The sequence below is a fragment of the Cnephaeus nilssonii genome (assembly GCF_951640355.1).
Source record: "Cnephaeus nilssonii genome assembly, chromosome: 11".
In the NCBI taxonomy this organism is placed as follows: Eukaryota; Metazoa; Chordata; class Mammalia; order Chiroptera; family Vespertilionidae; genus Cnephaeus; species Cnephaeus nilssonii.
In genome coordinates this window covers 69,544,573-69,556,841 of record NC_137082.1, presented here as the reverse complement: position 1 = coordinate 69,556,841, position 12,269 = coordinate 69,544,573, and the positions used below count along the sequence as shown (strand labels likewise).

General features: G+C 46.4%; 1 protein-coding gene across 3 annotated transcripts in view; it reads left to right on the top strand.

Moving 5' to 3' along the window:
* The window catches only part of PKIG (cAMP-dependent protein kinase inhibitor gamma), a 76,345-nt gene that overhangs the window by 37,410 nt on the left and 26,666 nt on the right, over positions 1-12,269 (top strand). Inside the window, exon 1 of one of the 3 annotated variants that reach the window (XM_079783868.1) lies at positions 6,233-6,357. The exons of 1 other annotated variant lie outside the window; for it this stretch is intronic. The gene's annotated coding sequence lies outside the window, so the exon portion shown is untranslated. Of the gene's footprint in view, positions 1-6,232; positions 6,358-6,798; positions 7,095-12,269 lie in introns of those variants that run through there. One more of the 3 variants, XM_079783867.1, reaches the window with a different exon arrangement.

The following is a 12,269-nucleotide window of genomic DNA, read 5'->3' as shown; positions in this document are numbered from 1 at the left end:
GGAGAGTATCAGGAAGGGGGAGAGAGAGAAAATATCAATGTGAGAGAGACACATCCATTGGTTGCCTCCTGCACTTGCCCCGACCAGGCCTGGGGATCAAACCTGCAACCTAGATACATGCCCTTGACTGGAATTAACCCAGGATCCTTCAGTCCCCAGGTCAACACTATTCACTGGGCCAGACCGGCTAGGGCTAATTTTTTCTGCTTTTAATTCTTTTGGTGGTTACCTCCATTTAAATATTACCTCCATTTCTTTTTAAAAATTAATTCTCTTTTTTGTCAAAATGGTACATACACATAGTTTTGCTTCATTCTTTTTATGATCAAATATCATTAAAAACTTACACTAAACATCAGCTATCCCCTACCCCCACCCCTCTATTCCCTTTCTCCTGTTCTGTTCCCAAGAACATATACTTTCGATTCTATTAGCTGTTTGTTCTAGTATTTTTAATATATCCTAAATAATATGCTTATATAGCTATATCTTTTTAAAACATATTTTATTGAAGAAATTTTCAAACACATAAAAAAACTAAAGAGAATAATATAATGAACCTTCATGAACCACTCATTACCCAGCTCCAAGAATCAAGACCAGTTTTATTTCATTTGTGCCTACAGCCATTCTCCCCCTGCTACTAGATATCATGTCATTTTATCAATAACTACTTTAGCATGTATCTCTGAGAGAATAAGGGCTCATACACACACACACGCTGCCATAATCATATAACATAATTAATAATTCCTTATTATTAGCAAATATCTCTAATTAACTCTTAAGTATTTTTGTTGTTGTTGTTCAAATCAGATCCAAACCAGGACCACACACCACCTTACTGCTCTTCCTTTATTCCTCAGTTTTAGATGTTACCTGTTGACCAGCACGTGAGGCTTTAGCTTTTCTATTAACACCACAGGGCTCATACATACTTCTCATGCTACTTCGTACCTTTTTCTCCCAGTATCACATTTTGAATTAAAATCTGTGTTATGGGATGGCAAATATTATTTACTACCGAGCCAGTAACATTCTAATTATTTTTCCTTTCTGTTTGACTATGTTTCCTGGACTTCATAATAAGGATTTTTTTGTTCCTTATTGCTAAGGCTTTCCATACTTTCCTGTAGACTTTTAATACAGTTTTCAGCAAACCTATCAAGCAGTCCATCAGTTCTGTTTTCCTGGAGCCTCCCACCTTCCTCCTGTGGTCAGACTGGCGCTCCCTGGAGGCCTGAGTCAGCCAGGGTCCCTGAGCTGCCCTCATCACCAGCCTTGACATTCCTTTCACCTCACTTGTTAGATTCCTGTTTTTCAACTCTCCTTAGTTTAAACCCTCATTTAGGCAAAGTATGTTCTCCAGGAGTTTGCTGAGAAAAGAGTGAAAGAGAAATTTTTCTAAGTTCTTGCATGTCTGAAAATGTCTTTATTGCCTAGCTGAGTATAAATTCTAGGTTCCAAATGGGTTTCCTTTGGACCCTTTCCCCCAGAAAGCATTGCTCCCTTGAGCTCAGGCACCCAGTGTTGCTGGTAAGAAGTTTGAGAGCATTCTGATTCTTTTCTTTTGAAACAGTCTGTTTGCCTCTCTAGAAACTTTTAGGATTTTTTCCATTTTGAATTCTGGAAGAGTAGGAGACTGTGTCTAGCTACAGTCTCTCTTCATCTTTCTCAACACTCTTTAAACTATTCAGTTGAAAGATGTAATCTTCCTTCAGCTTTGAGAATTTTTCCTCGTGATTTCTTAGATAATTTCCTGTTGTACTTGTCACTCTTTCTATTCGTTTTCTGGAATTCCTATTTAGTCTGATGGTGAACTTCCTGGATTACTGTTCTATAGAGAGATCCTTTTTTATTCTGTGAATATTTTCTCCTATCCTTTGAAAGATTTCCTTCCTTTTCTTATTTTCCAGTCCTTATACTGAATTGTTCATTTCAGTATTCATATGATTAATTTCCAAGAGCCCAGTATTATCAGTTTATTTCATGTTTTATGGACACAGTATCTTCAGAATCTCTCTGAAGACATAAGAATTTTTTTTTAAGCTTCTCATTTGTCTGAATTTCCTTTTTAATTATAGGAACCATTTTCTCTTTATTGTTTTCCTCGGTTGCCTCCTATACATGCCCCTACCAGTAGTCAAACCCATAACCTTTTAGTGCACAGGACGACGGTCCAACCAACTGAGCCACCTGGCCAGGGCACATGATACGTTTTAAATTCATGTTATTGCTCCCTTTACCTTAAGCCTGTACTACCCAAGATTGTGTGTGTGTGTGTGTTTAGAAAATATTCATTGCGTTTCCTTTTCTGTACCAGTGAACAAGGGAGACATGTTGTTGATCTCACAGAGTTTGCAGTCTGGCTGGGAAAGACAGATAACATGTACTTACAATAACGTGTTAAGGGTTATGAGAGGAGAAATAGAGAATGCCATAGGACCGATACAGAAGCAGGAGCTAACTTGGCTCAGAAGGAAGTGACATTTAATCTGACATCTGATGGCACAGTGGCAAGTGGCAAAGCACAGTGGCAAGGGAGAGCCTGGAATGAGAGAAGGACTTCCTACTGTTAGAGCGCAGGCTCTGCAGAGTCAGGAAGTCTGCCTTTTCAGGACTTGGCATTCCTCCTCATGAACAGGAGGCGATCACATGCCCGTCTCAGTTTTAAACACAACAAGGCTAAGATTGTTTAAAATTTACTCAAGAGTGAAGATCCATCTGTCCCATAACTGCCCCAGCCAGAAACCTGTCTTTAGCTGGTGGGAAGCGGATCATGAGAAAGCTGAAAAGGGCAGGGAGGGGCAGTGTGGTACCCTGCAAACCCCTACCCATTTTCGAGATGCATGCTCAGGCTCCCCTTCTCCTGCCAGCTGTTCATCGGACTTCAGCAGTAATCTGAGGGGCACAAGGATGTGGGGCCTCAGAACATGGAACTCTGTAGAAAGCAGCCAGGATCCTCCCAAACAAACCAACAAAATGGAACATTTTTGTCACCTTTTGTGGGGCTGACTCCTCCCCCCACAAATGACTTAAATGTCTGATTTCAAAACATTGTTTTGAGTGTAGGTGTGATTCTTTCTGTGTCTGTATACCAGGAAGATAACTGGTTATTTCTGGGTGGTAGGATGATGGATGATTTTCCTCCCTTTTTTCTGTTCTTCTATATTTTGCTATTTTTTATAATAAGCAATTATGTTAGAGTATTATCTGGCATATGGTAAACATTCGATAAAAGTTTTTGTTTATGAATTTTTTATTTTAATAAGTCTCATAATATGTAAAAATGCTCATAAATTAAACACAGATATTTTCCTTAAGAAGCTCAAATTATAGCAGAGGAATAAGATCTGCCCAGAAATAAATATGCCTCAAAAGAGAAGAGGAAAAGTTCCTTAAGAAACAGATAAAGGACTAAGGAAATTCAGAGGAGGGAGAAACTCCTTCCAGACTCGGGGTGAGGGTGTGAGAATTAAGGGCAGCTCTGTGCTATGAAGCAGTCAAAGTTTCCTTTATCCTCCAATGGAGCCAATAGTGCTGGCTGTGAGTCAGGGACTTAAAAATACAGCATGGGCTCTGTCACTCCAGCGAACCTTTGTAGATTGGTCAGTCTCTGCACACGTCAGTTTCCACATTTGTAAGATGAGAATATTAATACCTCCTGCACCTGATTGTTGGAAGGATGACATAAAGTGGTATTTATAGAGTGCTCAGCACCAAGCATGGCCCCCAAGTACATCTGCCATTGTCAGAAGACAAAATGAGTGTGCTGGTGGTGTCACAGTCCTCTCTATGGATTCTGTCACAGGTGTACAGTTCGTCTGTAAGGAAAGTGTTACCAAATACATGTTAGAGAAAGAAACTGTATCTCTGTTTTTATGAATGGGCTCCTTACTATCACATTCATTCAAGTAACAAAACTTGATTCAAAGCACCGAGGGTGATGTCCGTAAACTGACCTGTCAAGAGCCCATCCTCATTTCCTGATGCCACTCGGGCTTCTGGAATAAAGGCCCAGCCAAACAATGGCCCGGCCTCCAGGCCCTCCCAGCTGGGGGCTGCTGCTGAGAGCATTCCAGCTGCTCTCGGCAGGCTTTTCCTTCCGTGCTCATCCTGATGTTCTAGAGAAACACTGGCCCCTTTTTCTGGCTTCCCAGCATTCTTGACCGTATTCATTTATTGTCACATCATCCTCAGGGCAGAGGATGGTAAAACTGAGTCAGAATTAGAAAATAATGTCTTTGCTTTTAAGATGCTACAGCTTATTTTTTGCAAGTATTTTTTAACTTGTAGTATGTGTCAGGCACCTATCCACTTAAGCATTTTGCAGGATAAGTCTGATTTTAATTCCTGTTTTACAGTGGGAAACCAAGGCACATACACAGCTAGGTCAAGGTCATACACAGCTAGGAACAGGAAACCCAGGTCTCTGAGCCATTAACTGCTGCTCTCCCTGGGTTAGTTACCAGGCTGGCGTTCTTTTTCTTCCACTGCAGTCCCATACCAACTGTGGGAAAGCCTTCAGATTGCCAACTCCAAGGTGGGGCAAAGTAGGGTTACAGTTGTGAGTACATGAAACAGTTTATTCCTGTATTATTGTTTATTAACTAGAAGCCCAATGCACGAAGATTCGTGCTAGAATGGGCTTTTCTTTCCCTGGCTGCCGGCACCGCCTTTCCACTTCGGCCCAGCCCCTTTCTGCTCAGGCCTGGGAGCCCCCTCTTTCCGCTCCAGCCTGCCTTCCCACTCTGCCCAGAAGCCCTGAGAGACCAGGGGTGGGGCAGAACGCCTGCGTCGTCGCCATGGCAATGATGCAAGCATCCCACCCCCATCACTCAGCCCCTGTGTATGCAAATTAACCACCATCTTTGTTGGGTTAATTTGCATCTCATTCCTGATTGGCTGGTGGCGTAGTGGAGGTACGGTCAATTTACATGTTTGTCTATTATTAGGTAAGATTATTGTATTATTTTCCATACAAATAACTGTAAACTTACTTTTGCCCCACCCTATATATAGCCTGCTGGCCTGGCCCTTTTTTGATGAGCATCAAAATTTTCTGAGAACGAATTAAAATTCTGGTTAAGTTCCAAACGCCCACAGCCTTACCCACACCTATAAATAGCTTCTTCTTTACCAATAGAGCTCTAACCCCACTACCCATCCAAGTAGCTTTAAGACAAATCACATCTGCCTCTTTGGGGGAGAGGTGACCGAAGCCCAGTCTTGCTTCTAGACCACACAGGATTCTTGTAGTAAAACAAGTAAGCACCACCTCTTCCCTAGTGGCCCCAAATGTTTTCTTTAAGCAGCAGATTGACCAGCTCTCCCCATCCCTGGCCTGGCTGAACCCAGGAAAACTCTCCCTCCCACACCTGGCCCATTTGTTTTAATAAGCTTAACTCATTTATCTAAGAAGAGATGATCCCAATTAGAAATAAGGTCCAGACTCGGTGAAATAACCATTTTGAGAAGTAGCATTGGCATGTGTGCTGGCCTAATTAAGACTCATTTTCCAAGTCTGGCCCTTTCATCTTGATCTGTGTGACCTCCGGCACATCACTTCTCTGTTTTATTTTCCTATTCAGGAAAAGGAGATTAATAGTGTAGCCCCTGGGTACCTAATTCTCATAAAATGAGAATCAAATGAGGTTATGTACTACAACAATGAGAGCTACCATCTCTCAACACTCAGTATGTGTCAAAAACTTATAGTTCCCTTACATGTTATGTAATATTCTCACAGTCCTAAAATGGAGGCCCTAGCATTCCATTTTACAGTAAAAAAACACACACATCCTGAAGTAGTTGCATAGGACTCAGATCCACGTCTCTGGCTCCTAAATTGATGCTGATAATCACTATACGTGTCACATTGCTTTCCACTGTACACTAAAGTAGAGAGGTTGTATGTCTTCCCCACCAAGCACTCTACAAATGCAAGCAATTATTATCTCTTGTAACCACTACTGTTCCATGTTAGTCCCTAAGGATAGTTAAATTCTCTTGCTTCTTTATCTTATCTTCCAGTTTATGCTGCCTCTTTCAACGTCCCCCAGGATTTGCTTAGCGAATTCTTTCGGGTTTTCTCCCAGAGAAACAGTTCTGCTCCAGAATAAAGGGGGTTTAGGAGCCAGGCTGAGCCCGACCTCTTGAGCAGTGTCCTGTGACTCCTCCTGGGTTCTTCCCTCCCTCAAGCATGTAGTTAGTCAGCTTGTGGTAAAATTCCTTTGCATTTGTTAAGCTCCTCCGTCACTGAACTGCAGGAAGGGAAGACATCAATGCCGTGTTATTGATGGGGAAACTGAGTTCCAGAGAGAGAGGTGACTGACTTAAGGCCATTCGTTCAGTTAGGTGGGTGACTAAGAACAGAATCCAATTCCTCAAGTTAAGACAAGCGCTCTTAAGCCTTTCATGTGGGCACGTGTCATTTCCCCAAAGTGAAGGAAAAGCTCACGCATGCGCTGTGCCCAGCATGCACCTAGAAAACTTGAAGGAAATTAAACAGCTTGGAAAATTGAGCAGGAAAAAAGAGATGGGGGTGGGCTCCACCCTAACCTGGTAAGTTATATACCAAAGAAATTAGTTAAAATACTGGAGAGCAAACTAGCTAGCCCACAGTGACTAAGAGGCAGAGGGATTTGCCGGGAGCCCTGCAGCGAGTGGCTAGGAAGCCTTTTGTCAGTAAGGCTCCAGTGTTGAAAATTGAAGGAAGGATGTTAGGCAAATGTGACGAAGGCTCGGGATGTAGTTACAGCCCCCTGGCTCATTGTCCAAAGGAAATGGATCTCTCTTGTGGACGGAGAGGTGGAAACTGAGCAAGGGAGCTGAGTGGTTGACATCATCAGGCTGAGCTTGAATTACAACAAATGGGGACTTACTTGGCCGGAGACGTGGGAAACACCCACTAAAACCTCGAAGTGCATTTTATTTAGGAGACACAGAGAGAGTGAAAGGGTAAGAGAGAGTTGCTTGGTCTGCTCCAAAGGAGGGTTATCCTCAAAAGGGAGGCGTTTTGAATCCTGGTTTCTTAAATCCTACCTTCACCTCTGACTGAGGACCCCTGGACTTTGAAGAAACTCTTTGCTCTTGTAAGTAGAACTTCATTTTCCACCCCTGGGAGAAGCAGAGCTTGCAGGCAGAGCTCTCTGGAGAGCTTGTGTTTGTTGGTCACAAAGTGTCTATTTTTATATTATGATATATTATTGCTCTGAAAATTATGGCTTTGTCTGAAACTGCTTAGGACTAGCGTCTGAGCCTCAGGTCTCACAGACGGGCTCCATTCAAACGCTGTTTTACTTTTTACCCAAGAACTTTGGCAGAGTATCTAGAGCTTTAAAAGCAGCTCTTTGTGTCAAATATAGGTGAAGAAATCCTCCCTTAGAAACTGGGGTTTGTAAAACTTTTATATATTTTTTCTGATTACAAAGATAGTACAAAATTTTTTAAACAGTCCAGAGAGAAATGTCTCTCAAAGTGAAAATTTCCTGCAATATTTTCCTCACAGAGTGGAGACTTACCCTTAGATATAAGATTGATATTTTAAATTTAAGATACAGATCTGATTAGATTTTGTGAAGTTATCACATGTACCCCAATGCTGCCGGCTGCGTGGGGACTCCAAGATGGGAAGAAGCTTTGGAACTCTAACTGTGATCTCTTTATTGCTTCCTTTTAGAAATTTGCAGTTTATGCCTGGAAAAGAAACAGAACTTGTTAGCCCATGGGCATTTTATTTGTCCGGTCTGTGGTCAGGATTTTAATCCTGAACCCTGAGGGTGCCCGAGTGGAGGGTTCTCAAATGGCTTGTAGCTGCTGTGTGTCACCACCTCCCTCGCTTGCAAGTAAAAGTAGTTGAAGAATCACAGTTAAGGAGAAAACAAAGAGCCACCATATATGAGAAGGGCCACCCAAGGGAACTATGTGACCCTGGGCAAGTGTGTCCCGGGCTTCAGCTTCCTCATTCGTATGCAAATGAGGGGGCGAATCTAGTTGATTGCTGTAGTCCCAAATTCGTGTGAAATGAGCCATCGATATTTCTTTCCCCGTGAGCAAAGTGCCCTTGGTTTTCCGTATCCCAGAGTGCCTACACACTGGTGCCTCTAGGAGAGTTAAAAAGAAGACACAAAACAGGCAACATTAAGTTATTTCTGAATTTTTATGGTTTTGTCAGGTTTGGTGTTCCTGAAGAAAGAGAAAGTTTCCGTGTGTAGATGCGTGCGCATGCTCACACACAATGGCGGGGGAGGAGAGGGAATTAACATGATTGAGCAACCCCTAAGTGTTATGCTCATCCCTCCATAACATGAGGTGGTCAGATCATTCCCTGACTCTACTGACTGAGGGGGTCTCCACTATATGTTCCCATATTATCCTGAGCTCTTTCCAAGTGTTTACCTGTACTGTGCTCACAGAATTACTGGCATAACTTCAGGCCACTGTGTTTCTGCTAGACCGTAGGCACCCTCTCTCTAGGTTATGGAAGAGACTCTCATCTATCTCTGCAACCCACTGCCTGGCGGAGAGCCTGGCACTTAGGTACAGAGGAGACACGGCGACTGAATTTTAACTTAAAAGCCCACGGTTCTAGGTCCTAGGTTGGCAAAAGAGAAGGAGGAAAGGCGGGGGGGTGGGGGGGTGGGGGGTGGGGGGTGGAGGGTGGGGGGGGTGTTTCTTTTATGCCTGGAAAAGAAACAGAACTTGTTAGCCCATGGGCATTTTATTTGTCCAGTCTGTTGTCAGGATTTTAATCCTGAACCCTGAGGGTGCCCGAGTGGAGGGTTCTCAAATGGCTTGTAGCTGCTGTGTGTCACCACCTCCCTCGCTTGCAAGTAAAAGTAGTTGAAGAATCACAGTTAAGGAGAAAACAAAGAGCCACCATATATGAGAAGGGCCACCCAAGGGAATTATGTTTATTTGCTCCCTTCCCCTTCATTTCACCTTGACACAGCCTCCACCGCTGCTGGGGCGGGATAGTGGGAGCAAAGCCCAAAGACAAGCAAAGGGAGATGTCAAATCTTGGATTGTGCATCTCCAAGGTTCTAGGTCTTGGGGATTTAAGGGATTTTTATGTTTAAGGCCATCATAGACCCTAACCCGCAGGAAGGTGTGGCATTTAAAAACTGTTTGCATGAATTAAGACCTGGGTTTCCAGTAGGATTCTCAAAGCCCCTCAGCCCTTGAAAGTGGACTGTTGCTGCCATGGAACTCCCCAGGGGCCTGGGCAGTGGGAAGGCCAGGACCTCCCTCCACCTCCCTCCATCCCCCCAGGATCTCCAGAGCCTTTGAATAATTTAAAAAGTAATCTCTCCTCCTAAGGAGGTGATGAGGAGATAGTACTCTGGAAGTAAGTGCCCACGTGGTCCTGTGGTTCCTGCCGGGGTGGGGGAGTGGCAGTGTGGTGGAATGCCTCCCCCGCCCGCGCTCCAGGCCTTCGGGATGAGGTGCTGTCAGTCACACTGTTTTCAGCGTGCTCATCCTCAGATAGTCCACCGCCCCACAGCACGTTAGGGCATCTCAGGAGAGGAGGTACGTGTGGAAGAGACTATTATGTCCCAAGTTCTTGCTTGGCTTTTCTATCTCCCTGAAACACATATCACACACAGGGCTGGGCATCTTGCAAACAGGGTGGGGCAAAAGTAGGTTTACAGTTGTTCATATGGAAAATAATACAATCTTTTCTATTAAAAGAGAAAGGGTGGGAGAGAGGGAGAGAAACATCTATTTGTTGTTCCACATATTCACACGCATTCACTGGTTGATTATTGTGTGTGCCCTGGTTTAGGATTGAACCCGAAACCTTGGGGTATTGGGAGGATGCTCTAACCAACTGAGCTACCTGGCCAGGGCTACAACAATTTATACTAACAATAGAGGAATATGCAAATTGTCCAGGATGCCATCACGTAACGACTGTTCAGCAGGCTGCGTCCCTGCCCCCTGCTCAGACAGCTGTGAAGCCTGGGGTAGGTAGAATAGGATACGATAGGAGGGGATAAGAAAGGAGAGGGAGAGGAAGGCAGGCCTGCGTGTAGACAGGCAGAGAGGAGAAACAGAAATACAGAAAGGGAACAAGAAAAAGACACAGGAATGGAAAAGGGAAGGAAATGCAGGGCTGCACATGGGAGGGCGTGGTGACCTTGGGGGGAGAGGGGGGCGGAGCAGCTGCACCCGGCGAGGGGTGGGGCGCAGGTGGCACAGTGCGGGGAGCCCCACCCAGACGCGGGAGGAGGGTGGTGGCCCCTGCTGCGGGCCATTGGGACAGAGGGGTGGACGGTCCGAGGCATTTCAGGTGGAGGTGTTCCTGCTCTATGGCAGCAGCACCCGGGCCGAGTGGGCCTCGGCCACCCTCGCTGGGCCAGGCGCCCCACACTGGGAGGGGAGGCACAGCTTAGCTGGGGCGGAGTCGTACGCTAAGGAGGGTACCACTTTCGTCCCTGAGGGCTGGACCCCAAAGACACTGGCCAGGGTTAGGTTGCTGGCGTGTTAAGTGTACTTTGTTGACTAGAAGTTGGGGCATCCCAGGCAGGGAATGGGAGGAGGACGGCGGCGGGGAGGCCGGGGAAGTGGGGGTGGCCAAGGCATGGCCAGGGCTGGGCCCTGGGCTGGGGGTTAACGCCCCCCAAACGGGAGCTTTAATATCAAAGTGCGCTCAGGCGGGGCTGGAAGCAGGTCCCAGAGAGGAAAGGGGAAGGTTTAGAAGAGAGACCAGTGAACATGGCCGGGCGGGGGGGGGGGGGGGGGGGGGAGTAATAGGTAAGGAGGGAGGGAGAGGCAGGGTTCAGGCTCACAAGGGAAAGGCGAATGGGGTGGGGAGGTGGGAGGAGTAAGAAGAAGACAGACATGGGAATGAAGGCAGAGAAGGGAGGAGGGAGGGAGGGAGAGGGGCTGTGGGAGGTTCAAAGGGAGGGAGGGAGGGAAAGAAAGCAGGAAAGAGAAGGATGCTAAAATGGGGTGAGGCCAGGAAAATCCTCTCTAATAAAATGATAATATGCAAATTAACCATCACTCTGCTACACAAGCCACGCCCACCAGCCAAGCCACGCCCACCAGCCAATCAGGGCGAGTATGTAAATTAACCCCAATCCAAGATGGCTACAGCCACAGAGAGCAAGGTTTCCCAGGTAACAGAGCAAGCCAAGCTTTCCATAGCCGTTGCAGGCCTAAGCCTCCACTCAAGCTACAAAGTTTCAATTATAGAAGGTAAACAAATTCAAACAAATGGCGGCAGAATGGAGCTTGAGAGAGCAGGCCAGGGTTGCCGGCGGCAACAGGGGAAGCAAAGCTTTCCGCACACCCTGGCCGGGCTCACCCACTTAAGGCTACAAAGTTCCAATTGTAGAAGGTGAATTAACTGCCACAGAAATGGCTGCCACCCCAGAAATGGCTGCTGCCCCAGGCTACAAAGTTTCAATTGTAGAAGGAAAATAAATTCCAGATACCAGGGCCTCCCCTTGGGTTGCCAGGAGGCGTGGCCGGCCTGCAAACCACCACAGGCCCCTCGCTCAGGCCGCCCCACACCCCAAGGGAACCCCCACCCTGATCCAGGACACCCTTCAGGGCAAACCAGCTGGCCCCCACCCCTGTACCAGGCCTCTATCCTATCTAATAAAAGAGTAATATACAAATTGATCATCACTGCAACACACAATATAGCTGCCCCCATGTGGTCAAAGATCCTGCCCCCATGTGGACACAAGATGGCCACCATAAGATGGCCAGCAGGAGAGGGCAGTTGGGAGGCACCCGGCCTGCAAAGAAGGGCAGTTGAGAGGGACCAGGCTTGCAAGGGAGGGCAGTTGGAGGTGATCAACCCTGCAGGAGAGGGCAGAGTGGGGTCACCAGGCTGGCAGAGGAGGGAAGTTGGGGGCAAACAGGCTGGCAGGGGAGCAGTTAAGCATCAACCAGGCTGGCAGCAGAGTGGTTAGGGGGTGATCAGGCTGGCAGGCAGAAGCGGTTAGGGGCAATCAGGAAGGCAGGCAGGCAAGCAGTTGGCAGCCAGCATTCCTGGATTGTGAGAGGGATGTCCGACTGCCCGTTTAGGCCCGATCCCGGCCCGGTGGGATCGGGCCTAAACGGGCAGTCAGACATCCCTCCAGGAGTCCCAGATTGGAGAGGGTACAGGCTGGGCTGAGGGACAACCCCCCGCTGTGCACGAATTTCGTGCACCGGGCTTCTAGTAGTTAAATAAAAAGAAGAAACAATGCGAGAGTGAGGGGAGTTCAAAAGGAGGAGTTAGTAAGAAAATTAAGTACAGGGGGAAAAAA